Source organism: Sapajus apella, unplaced genomic scaffold (assembly GCF_009761245.1).
Source record: "Sapajus apella isolate SASKATOON/1434 unplaced genomic scaffold, GSC_monkey_1.0 scaffold1, whole genome shotgun sequence".
NCBI lineage: Eukaryota > Metazoa > Chordata > Mammalia > Primates > Cebidae > Sapajus > Sapajus apella.
Genome location: NW_022436941.1, coordinates 50,933,137 through 50,946,194, shown reverse-complemented (window position 1 = coordinate 50,946,194; position 13,058 = coordinate 50,933,137). Strand labels below are relative to the sequence as shown.

General features: G+C 37.0%; 1 long non-coding RNA gene across 1 annotated transcript in view; it reads left to right on the top strand.

The window, feature by feature from the left end:
* The window catches only part of LOC116550404, a 169,554-nt gene that overhangs the window by 24,068 nt on the left and 132,428 nt on the right, over positions 1-13,058 (top strand). The gene's annotated exons all lie outside the window — the stretch shown is intronic.

The window sequence follows — 13,058 nt, the reverse complement described above, 5'->3', positions numbered from 1 at the left end:
TTCTGCCATGAGCCACACCCACTTTCTTAGTTGAATAAAATCAGAACCTGTCATATATTTAGCATACTCATTAAATACATTTTGCTAACCAAGAATCAAATTAATATTGCTTTTTATGATTTTTTTTTCAAAACAAAGTTAAGCCAATGCAAAAAATGTTGTTTCTTACTTGGATAAAACCTTGAATAGATCTATTTTTTGTTCTAATGGGGCAATGATTTATTACAACTCAGAAACATTCTACTGTGATCAGAGTGCTTAAGCAAACAACAGCAAAAGCAAATGAGAAACTGGGTATTAAGAAGAAGGAGGAAAAGAAGGGAAGAGAAGGCAAATGAGAAAGAGGAGACGATTTCACAGACCGAACGTTTAAAAGGAAGAAAAAAAAAAAAAGACCTATAAACATAAATAAGAAGGCTGTGATGACTACAACCTTTTTCTGATTCACAGTCTTTCCCTTCTAGACACTGGTGAAATGCCTATCTAGCCAAAGGAAGACTAGCCAGAAGAGGGGAAATCACATCTGGTTTCTCATGAAACACCTGTTTGAGGATCCTCTATGTACTAAATCTTGTTCTAGGAAGTTGAAAATCTTATTAGAATAATGTATATCAGTGATCATCTGTGTTTCTTGTCAGGTTTAAAGCAATTTCTTTTGAGGAGAATATTATTTTACTTTGTCAGCCACCCTTGTAAGTTGCTTTGTGTGCCACCAAAATGAAAAGCAAAAAGTAGGCAAAAGATAAAATAATAAAATCATGCACATAAATCTCATAAAGATTTGTCTTCGATTTACTGTGGAGAGAAGGTTCAGCCCTCTTATTGTATGTGCATCTGTTTCCTTATCCCCAAAAGGCATTAGTGGAACAAACCCCTACTGTACCTGGTGGAAGTAATGCACAGCAGCAACTTCCCTTGTGCGGCTGGATATTAATGCTAATGTACAGGAGTTAAATATAGCACAAAGCTAATGTGTTGGAAAGAAAAAACAAAGCAAATAACATCACACTGCAAGGGGTGGGATGGGGGAGGCGAGGAGATGATTATACCTTTAAGCCCCAGGATAAACTGCAAAAGTGGTAAACTGATAGGAGAATACAACCAGTATACAGAACCAAGTCATGCTGACCTAATATCCTCAGTGGCAAAGAAAACCCAAGAATGTTGCCTAGATAAGTGTGGTTGAGAGAGTATGGAAAAGTGACAGAAAACTTTGGCGATGTTTATTAATGAGTGAATTCAATAAGAAAAATGGGGCTAAGTTTTCTAGTTTCCCCTGACTTCTAACGGGAGACTGTAGTAGATCAAATACCATTAGAGTTAGTAGAAACGTGCAAATCCCACGTGGTTTCCATTGCCTAACTGTTAGAAACCACCTTGAAAAACTCCAGAAGAAATGCTTCATGGCTAATGGCTTCAATGAAGGAGTTTTGTTCTGAGAAAGTGATGCAAGGTCATGAGAATTTTGACTACAGCTATGGAAATTTTGCTTTCAACTTGTGCTGTATCTTTCTCATGACAATGTGATGTATTGGTGAAAGTACTAGATGAGGATTTGGGGCAACTGTATTTAAGAAGTGAGTCTTTCACTATATCAAATATATGTAATATTGAAAAAGTTGAATTCTCAGCATGTTATGATTATGTTTATTTTTTCATCTCTAAACAGATGATTAAATCAGATGACCATGACTGTTCTATCTGGTTCTGACATGCTACATTCTCAGTGGGCTATGCCCAGCTGTGCTGTGAGGCCTGAGGTAAAGGAGCCTCACCTTCCTTAGGGCATTAGACACTTCCTTTGGGGGAGATCCTTCTTTTTATACCAGAACAACTGACTTCATAACTGAGGGTTCTGAATGGCTCCTGTCTCTTTAGTTAAGGGATATGTCCCCAGGGCTTAGGATAGTCATTGGCACTAGGTACTCAGAAAATCTTTGGTGAGTGAGTGAAGTACCTATCACCAAGGAAACTGATACTTAAATTGGACTTAAAGAAAACTCCTTTCAGGGCATAGGATACTGATTGTGACTGGGGTTAAAGCAAGGACTCTGTTCAAATCTCCACTTTATCACTTACTATTTGGCTGACCACAGGCAAATTACTTAATCTCTCTAAGCTAATCCTCTTACAGTGAAAGCAGGGTTAGAATTGTATTTCCCTAATATGGATATTGTGAGATTTAAGCCAGTATTGCATTATTAGCACAGTGACTAGTAAATAGTGAGTAATCAATAAACATTAACTATACTTAGGTCAGGTCTAAGTTCTGAGCACACAAATGGTGGGGAGACTTCATTCAAAATCATAGCAGATACAGGGGTATTTTGTTAAGAGTTAGCTAAGTAGTTATTCAACAAAAATGAAACAGAGATTTTAAAAACTAAATTCTCTATGAAGCTGGATGGTGTTGTGTGGTAAAGGAATCTAGGGAGGTGTATTTTCAAAGGGAGATTAAGAGTAAAGAAGAAATAAGCTGGTTGCCAGATATTATCTAGAGAAAAGTAAATTCGGCAGACAGAATACACAGGATCCAGATAAGATACTATGATTTGACCTGGGCTTTGGCTGGACATATTAAGACAACATCATCTAAGGGAAGACAGCTTGTTCACTAGAGCCAGGGTGCATGAGTGTCTGGGTAAGGTGAAGGCAAAGTGCCCAGAGGAAATTGTCGAAGCTCATGTTGGATCCCAGCAAAGTTCAGGAGCATGCACAGCATTTTCTAGAGCAGTTTCTGCCACAGCTGCATTTGGGTTTGCAGATAACACTCCCCACCCCCACTCCATGTAGGGCAGGATGAGAACAGATAGTAACTAGGGTGTAAGAAGCAGGGCATTAGCAAAAGCTGGGACAGGACCATAAAAAAAGTGAGGTTGGAATGCAGGGATGGACCCAAGCCCTACAATAAAATTAGGTGAGAGCCTCAGCCTTGCTCCAAAGCAGTTGCTGAGGCTTCCTGTTTGAGTTAAAATAGCGGGAAAGGGAATGGAGAATTAGGGAGGGAGCTCTTTAGGGACTTCAAGGCCACACCAGTTTTACTCTGCTCATGGGTTAAATATCTGGTAGGCATCAGAAATTAATTCCAAGTTGAACCATGTGAAATTGACAGTACCCATATGTATTCTGATTTAATATCATTGGCTCAGAAAAGTTAAGCGGGCTATGGAGACAAATGATAAAGAAACTTGGCAGGGGCTGACACCAGTGCCGTAAGAGAAGAAATAAAAGCAAAGAGAAGAATCAGGAGAAGAAACTAAAGCTAAACAACACTGACCACAAAAAAAAAAAAAAATAAATAAATAAAATAAAATAATAAAAAAAAAACTACATGAAAAAAAAATGAGTAAAAGACATTTCTCAGATCCAAGAAGGCTTATCTGAGGCAAAACTGGCTGATGCAGTGACTGTGAAGAATTTCCATATTTTCAAAGGAGTTGGACTTGCGGCCTGCAGAGAAAAATAAATAAGCCACACTTCCTTTCTCCATCGAATTCTCTTGGTGATCTAACAGACTAGAAAGAGTGCTTATGTTAAAACAGGATGGAAGGGGGCTACTGTTATCTCCAGAGTCCCTGCCTGGGTCAGTGCTCTAAGAGAGATCTGAAAAAGCAAGTTGCTACTGTTATCTCCAGAGTCCCTGGGTCAGTGCTCTAAGAGAGACCTGAAAAAGCAAGTTGCTATCAAGAATTACCTGAGGCAAACTGCTTGAGGCTAAAAAGCAACAGCAAGCATTAAGATAAGAGAAGATACAGTTTAAGGTCAATGTAAATAGCCCATAGGCATATCACAAGCTAAAGATCTGCCTAGCAATTACCATAGGATAGATTCTGAACTTCAAGTAGCACAATCTGGGAAGGTCCCCACCAAGAAATATAAAGAAGGGAAAGACCTTGTAGTCTGGGGTTCAGGCCTTGTTGTAGAAACCTCACAGAATGTCATGGGAAGGTAAACAGACTGTGAAAATCCAGATAGATTCTTCCCTAGGGTTGCTCTGTTTCACACCAAGTTAAGGCATTTCACTAAGCGTTAATTCTTTGATCTGATCTTTACTCTTCCCCATTTTGGAACTACAGACATCTATATTGTGAGTTAGAATTTGATACAGGACAATGTATTCTTCACTTCCTATGCTTCTTGCCTTTCCGGGTGACCTCAGGCACTCTTAGGTGCCCACAGCTGGTTTGATTCATGAGGTATGAGTGACACATAAGCCATTCCATGTTTCTATTACAGTTCAGCTATTATCCTTGTGTGCTACTCACTGGGAATTATCCCTCAGGAACCAAGTGTTTCCAACATTTTGCATGATAGGCTTTGGGGGCTGCCATCCAAGAACAGAGGAGTCATAAAGCCTGCATTTGAGTGATTGGTGGAAAAAGCTTAAAAATTACCTAGTTAGTGATAATGTTGGAGCACCATTATGAATTAAAATAGAAGGTTAACTACTATAAGATAAACACATATATAACCATCCTCAAATTTGTTAAATCTGACTGCAATCAAGTACGAACCAGCAGTAGTTTTAGTACTTTCCTGCTCATCATGTTTGAGGAAGTGCCCAAGAGCACCCTATGTTCTTTCAGGTTGGTCCTTTGTCTCTGGTATGAGTTACAGTGGTGAATTAGGCATTCTTTGACTAAATATTGGACACAGCATAGTGCAGGTAAATTGTCTTCAAGATATAGAGCAATCTAAAAATTGATTAAGACCTGGAAACCATTTTTGTTTTAAATTATACTCCTTTATTTTGTACAGATTTACGAACTGTTATTTATTTACTCACTAATCAATTTAAACAGTTTCATAGGAATAACACAATTAAAATAAATTTGAAAATGGAATCATTTAAAGTGTACTGAGTATGTTATTTAATTACTGTCTATTATAATAGCCTTTTCTAAGCACCATGGGAAATTTTCAGAGTGCAGTCAGGGGATATGACTGGACCATGCAAAGGATTGATGTGATTTGAATAAAGAATAGAGAATAAAACATTTGTTTGGCTTAAATTGGGCAACTTGATTTAAGAAGCACCAGAACAATACACAAAACTACATATGCCATCCAACCCTGTCAAGAAATACTATTCCAATGCTGCAGGGCTGTGCCAATTCATTCGGAATGCCATCTTCAGCCTGCCTCATATGGCAAGTCAGTAAAGAGTCAAAACCATTTCCAGTTTCCTTTAATCCCTCAGAGATGGATACAGGAGGCCAGTCTGCCTTTTTCACATTGCTGGGAAATAAAGCAGAAAGCACAAGTTTCCCTGGTTTCTTCTAACTTTATAGTGCTCAGCAGCCATACAGAGCCACACTCTAATATATGCTGATTTTTATTGAGGTCTACAAATATTCATACTCCAATTTTTTTTTAAATAAAGTAAGACAATGAGTAATTAATAGAAACTTCAGAATAGGCAAGACTAATTCTATTTTGAGGCCACAGTACTTTTTTTTTTGCTCATGTTTAAGTCAGGCAGCCATCATTGAGTGGTTATAGTCGGCTCTTGCCAGCTATTTGCCTACTTCACCACTAGGAATCCTGGAAACTATTTTGACAATATGATAGAGTCTTATATTCCACCTTGAAGGGTCTTATCCATGTGACCTTTGGGAGATTAGTAGTAGGAAGTACATTTATTTCTCTCAGTTTGTTCACTAGTGACCAGAATAAAGAATCTTAGTAGGTAGCACAACTAAATTCAGTGGCAAAGTAGAAATGACTAACGTTTGATTTTTGCTAGCACTGAGGCAGTGCAGCCAGAAAGCTAGGGCATGCTCAACTTCTTCTTTCTAATCTCCTGAATTTAATTAATCAGCAACCCTCCTGTACTTTGCTTTCTAAGTTGTTCTTTATCCTCTTCCCTCCTCTCCATCATCAACACCATTACCTTACCATTTTTTCTGGAATGCCGTGTTTGCCTTTTAGTTGGTGAACTTGCTTCTTTGTTCACAGGAATTCAAATCAGATTACACATTATTGAGAGTGCTGTTTTTCTGACATTCTTATCAGATAGCATTAACCACATTGATTAAAAACAAACTATAATGACAACAACAAACCCAGGACCAAACTCCAGTGGCTTTCTATCACTTGAATGACAAAGTCCAATTCTGAACGTGATTTTCAATACATTCACATTTTGGCCCCTACCTATCTTGCTGGCTTCATCTTCTGCCATACTCCTCCATGCTTCTAGTACGTTAGCCAGACCAAACTATTTGCAGTTCTCTACACCTGCTATGGATTCCGTATGACTTGTCCACCTTCTCCCTCATCCATTTTCTCCCTTATGCATGTTGTAAACTCATCTTTCAATTTTTTGCTCAAAAGTTACATTTTTATAAAACTTTTCTAGAAAGCTCTTACCTCCTAAATGAGCTTTATTAAAAGATGCTTGTTCTGTATGTTCCAAGCACATTGCACATTTCTCGGTAATACAATTTTCTCACATTGCATTGCATGCATACCTATATTCCCTTTTACATCATAAGGGTTGAAAGGTTATAGTCCCTGCTTCTTTCCTATTTGTGTCATTAGCAGCTGACATAGTGTCTGATACTACTGTCAACAAGTACTTGTAGAATTGATGGATATATGAACATACTGGTTTGTTTTCCAGTTATAACTGATAAATGGACATTTTTCTAATATAGTCTTTTTCAAATGAGTTCTTAAGGGACCTACTGTCCTATGAAAGTTGTTTGAAGTCTTGGTTGTAGGAAATAAGATAGGAAAGCTCAAAAAGGGAGGTTCTGGGTTTCCAACCCTGCCTTGATCAGAGTGACGCCTCTGTTACTTGTCTCTTATCTTAGGGGTTAACATACATAAGACTTTATGTCAAGAAGTTTCTACTTCCCAAAGAAGTTTGAAAACCACTGTCAGTGATGTGGTTCTTGTCAGCTCTGAGGTCATCTCTCCCCTCATTGCAAAACTAGAAAAAATAGCCATTTCTAGCCAAATATTAAAATGCTATTTCATTGTCAGAAATTTGGTGCTTGGAGGATTTACATAGCTTTCAAGTCAAGTCATTGAAAAGTACTTTGAGAATTCTCCATTAAAATATCTTCTTTCTAAGATGCTTTGGTGAGAACAGTTAAAAGTTGAAAGTTGAAGCTAGAAGCTTTGGACTTGTGACTCTTCTTGACCACCAAGCTCTGCTATTTTCAGTATACCATTTACAGTCTCTGAATCTCAGCTTCATCACCTGTTAAAAATTGAAAAGGAAGAATATCTCTATTTACCTAGTAGAGATAACATTTATAAAGATAGCTTCTAAACTATATGGCACTATGATCATACATGTTCGCAAAAAATCCAAATTGTTTTCTTCTTCACGTAGCTGGATTATATTTCTTGCCTCTGTTTCAGTGACATCTGAATAATATTCACTAGTAAATTAGGAGTAGACTGCTGCACGTTATTTCTGGGCCAAGGATTTTAGAAAGGAAATATGCTTCTTCCATTCATTTTCCCTCATTTTTCCATCTAGATCCAGGTAATTATAGGATGTTAATGAGAGGTGAAGCAATAAGATTAAAGAACCCTAGGCCCTTGAATTACGATGTAGAGGAGAGCTGCCTGTCAACCAAGAGTATTCTCTTTGAAATGTTATGTAAAGGAGGGATAAACTTTGTTTATGTTTGAGCAGTTACATAGTATTGAATCTATTTGCTACTGTAGCCTGTCCTGTCCAAATGAATTAGTCTGCTTTACAATCATAAGATGCTGTTGTTTGTATGATCATGTCATGTTCTTGTCAATCATCACTATTCCATGTGATCTACTTGGTGAAGGAGGCTATCAATGGTAGAGGAGCCAGGTTTGAGTTTTCTCCTACAGTCTCATTAACATGTTTCTGTCACAAATTTTTGACAATGTTGATTTATTTAATTAAATTTAAAAACCTATTTTGAGTGTCCAGGGTCACTTCTAACTGAAACTTCATTTTTGTAAGAGTTAGAAAAAGGTGCTTCTCCTAGAGCAGGCAGGGCTTTCCTATTGAAGGGAGTTCAAGAATGAGGCAGTCCCCCTTGGCTGATTCAGGGTAAATTTATCAGAAAAAAATCTTCCCCTGTAGGGTGATACAGCCAACCTTACATGGCTTCACAGATACAGGATAGGCTATGAATGCTTTCATATTCAGAAAAGAAAGAGCTTATGAACATTCTATTTAGATGGAAGAATGTGGACAAAAAAATATGAAGGTGCCAAAATGTACAGCTAATTATCTGGTTGACATAGGGCATGAGGATAGAGATAAGAATAAAAAGATAGATTGAAGTGTTATCATGAAATTATTGCATGTCCTGATGGGTAGTTTAGATATTATTTTGGGCAAGGAGGATCCATGGTAAGATTCTAACAGAGATGCTTTATAAGCTGTATGAAAAATGTTCTGATGGGAGTGGCCTAGATGCACAGTGAGTTATTGGAATTATTTGGGCAAGGAGTAAAGAGAATCTGAGTTAAGACAATGACAGTATGAAGACAAAGAAGAATATGGATTTTGGAACAAGATTTGAATACTTCGAGATGTAAGAAAGAAGAAAATGTGGAAAAAATTTAAGAATAAGATATAGGGTCTGGGTACGTAGAAGAAAGTGATATTCTTAATAAAGATTGGAATGCCATGAAAAGGTATACATTCTTATAGAAGACGAGTTCAGTTTTGAACTCCTTGAGTTTGATTGGATCTATATACAGACACAAGTTATATATCCTGTGTCCATTTTTAGGTTGTACATAGCAAACACTTAAAATGGTCTCATTCTATTCCAGGCATTACTTTAAGTAATTTAAATATATTAATAAATATTCAAGTAGTCATAAGATAATTAATAAGATCATCCTAATTTACAGGTAGTTGACAGATTTGAAGTTACACAGTTAGGAAGTGGCAGAATGAAAATTTTAACTCAGGAATCACACTCAGAAATTCATGTTTTGAACTTGCATGGTATGAGACTTCTTGTAAACTCACTTAGGGAAAGGAAGCTTCAGCAACAAACAAAGAAAGTAGAGTGTAGACTGTGGATGTTTAGGAATATTTTAAGTAATTTTTACAAATCCAAATTCTTCTAGTGGTTTTGTTTCTCCTAGTTAAGCATTCTGCATCTTTGGAAGCTTCTATACCAATGGGTATTATTTAAGAGATAGTAATACTTTTACAGACAGAAATATGTTTCAGAAAAAAATATATAAAATTACATGGGAATGAGAGAAAAGGTGGGATTTGGTATTCGGTTCTGTCATAGACAGAGGAGATTTTCAATCATAATGATATGTTAGTGCCCTGTGAAGAAAGTCAGAATAGTTTGTCAGCCTGGGCCCTCACAACCAGCCTTGTTCTTTATGACTGGTCTTTAGCCAGAGCAAATTTTCCCAAATGACAGCTGTCAACTGTCACAGGTTATAGATTAAAGTGACAAACTACTCAGAATGGTGGATAAAAATACTAGAAACTCAGAGATTCTAAGCAGACTATTTTATAACTAGATTCTAAGCACTAAGAGTAGATTTCCACTTCTCATATCCATTTCTTGGAACAATTTTGACTTCACAGTAGCATGAACAACTGGAAATAGTTTGTTAATGTTACTTTTCAGTTCCTCTGGTCCCTTTAACTGAAGTCTCTGCCCTTCCATACCCAATTCAGGGATAAGATGTTGCTATGGTCTGAATGGCTGTCTTCTTCTAAGATTCACATGTTGAAATCTAATCCTGAATGTGTTGGTATTAAGAGGTGGGACCTTTGGGAGGTGATTAGGTCATGAAGGCAGAACCCTCCTAAATGAGACTAGTGCCCTTATGTAACAGGGCTGAAAAAGTTTGTTTGCCCTTTGGTCTTCTGCCTCATAAATATGCATATAAGGTACCATATATGAGAAGCAGACACTCACCAGACACTGAATCTGACCATAATTTGATCTTGGACATTCCAGCCTCCAGAACTGTAAGCAATAAATTTCTGTTGTTAATCAATTACTCATGCAAAGGCGTTTTGTTGTAACAGCCTAAATAGACTTAGAGATATGTGTGTGATAATAATCCCATTCTGTTATGTTTTCTTCATATCCTAAGACATGTTCAGTGAGAAATGATTGGTAAATTAACAAAAGTAAACTGATGTCTCTAAGGTTTGGTATGTGAAGGGATTCAGCAGGGAGGATGAGTTGGGTAGTCATATGCTCCAGTTTTCCCTGGACAACCCTGATTTACCTCTGATGTTCCAATGTAATTATCAATAAGTTCCTCTTTCACACTCTGAAAAAAGCATCAAGAGTCTTGGGATATAGATCTAGCACCTTGATTTTTATAAATGTTTGGGTGGATAAGTGTGGCTAGTTATTAGAAGGCAGTCCCAGAGCTTCCTGTATACATAAACAATGTAACAGGAGCTAAGATACTCATTACAATACTCTGTAACTCTTCTCTACCCATTTTTATTATACCTTTATCAATAATTTGATTACTGAATGATGAACACCTGGATTATTTAACTAAAACTAGTAGAAATATAAACCTGAACAGATGTTATGTAAGTGACCTATGATATCTGAGGATTGCCTATCCCAACATCCTATCTCCTCTTCCTTCTTGGTATAAGACCTCTGAATTTATTTTGGGATGGCAATGAGTCAAGCTAATGACTGCATTTCCCAGAGTAGCAAGATTTGCAGCAAGACATGCAATGTGACTAAGTTCTGGTCAAAGCAATATATTCAGGAGTGTGTGTTACTTGCCATTTGGAATGCATTGGAATGCCTAGAACTGAAGGAGCCATCTTCAACCATAAGTCAACACACCAAGTCAATGTGTGTGTTGCAAGAAAAAAAGGATGCTGATTTTCTAATGATCTTGGAGCCATGACATTAGTTCTAGATTGCCTGCTTCTGCATATCTTTCCTATGAGAGGGAAGAAGACTCTTTTCTTGTTTATACTACTGTTACTTTGCTTTTTGGTCACTTGCAAGCAAACAATTCTAACTGACTCAGGAAGAAAACATGAAATTTTTATATATAAACTTCAGAGTGGTTAGCATTGAGGAAAGTGGGAATGTGCTGGATGCGAAGGGAAGGGTACAGAAAGGAGAGAACTTCTTTAAAGTGTTCATTGAACTTTTAAAAAGGCAACTTGCCATTTGGTAGAAATTCAGCTACTGAGAAAATCAGATGTATCTTATTAGCATTGATGTGTTGCAATTGTGATGCTGCAAGTGTGAGCAGTAAAATGCACTGAGTATGTCAGAAGTATCCTTAGCTTTCTTAGCTGGATTAAAACAAAAATATCCAAATGCCTGCACCTCACCTTGGAGTCCAGGAATGTCTGGACAACTTTCTTTCAAGGAAGGCTTATTATAAAGTAGTATAGTATCAATTGACTACAAAACGCTTTCACAACTTCCCAGAAGAGTTTCAGCTCAATGCAGCACAATATGACCGGGTATGACTACCCATTACAATATGCTAGCACGTGAATTCATTATGTGCAATATCTAAGCCCATCAATGTCGAGCTAAGCATTTTGATGGCCAGAGCTCAGAGATCCATCTTAATACAAACTCTAAAGTTTGGGCTTTCAGGAATACATCATGGACACATTGCTTTACCTCTCTGTGGAATCAGAGGGCTTACACTTGGGTATCTAAGGGCTTGCTAGGAGTGGGAGCAGATGGTAGTTTTTATATGTTCTTTTTATAAATTCATTTTGAGCAGGTTTTTTTTTTGCATGAATATTTCATTTATGACAGGGTGCTGCTTAGTTATATAAAAAGTAAATACATAACGAGCGAGGTGTAAGTATAGCAGCAATGTAGTGTTGAGGCTAATGGGTGGAGAGGGTTTTAAAAATACAAAGAATTCTCATTTTCAAAAAGTACTTTGCAAACTTTAAGAGATAAGTACTTCTTTCCTGTTTCTTTACCCCCATCCCCCACCCCACACCTCCCCCACATTCTGTTGTGTGTTTGCCCAGGAAAAGAGGAAGGTTTATTTTCAAGAAGTCAAGCATTGGATTTCAATCTTTATTAGGAACAATATTTTAACGAGTTTGAGAAAGGATAGAGCAGCTCATATAAAGTGAAAATAGCAAGGGCAAGCACCACAAACAGAAGCAGCGTAAGGTTAGGAGACCCAGGGCGGCTGTACATACAAGCATCAGCAGGAGGAAGGGAGGATGGAAAACAACAGCTGCCATAAGCAGAAATGATGGGCCTTGATCTTCACAAGGGACAGGTGGCCAAGATATGCCATAGGCTTCCCATTGTGCAACATCACGTACATTGTCACAGTGTTCTGGATTTCAGAAACTGTTTCCAAGCTTATTCTGCCTAGAAAAAGTGTTTAAGCCAACTTGAGAATACATCAAATCCCACTTCCTCATGGAGTTGTTTTAACCTACGTCTGTGTTATATAGTGACACAATTAATTGGATTTTTTTTTCTGATTCATAGCTTCACTTTAACCTAAGTGGTATTAGTTGTGACTTAAAACTAAAAATAAATAAGTAAATAAAAATTATATATTTTGTAATTATATCAAATTCTGTACTGTGAAAGAGTAGATATTGTGGTGATTTTATGCATAATATTCAGAAAAATACAAATAACATGAATGTCTTGATCCTAAAATGTAATCAAAATGACATTCATATTTGCAATGATCTAACACTAATATGGGCTGTAAGAAGGTAACTTTGACAAAGCAATTTTATGTTTTTCTAAATGTTCCCTAAGGATAAGGACTTTATTTTATATGGCAGACCCTCAATATTTATGAAGGATACCACAGTCCCAAATTCATGAATGTCAGTTTAACATGTAATTGACTCCATAAAGCTTTTATTTTCTGGATTATAACCATCACTTTCTTGGATAGTTTTGCTTCCAATTTACTTTTATCACTAGAGCTAGTAGCTGACTTCATTTGCTGGAAAAGTACTCACAAAGAAAATATTTATTTAAAAAATCCTATCATGAGAATTATTACATAGTAACTTGACCATAAGCAGGGAATATCTAAACCACTGTGAGAAGATATGTGCATCAATCACA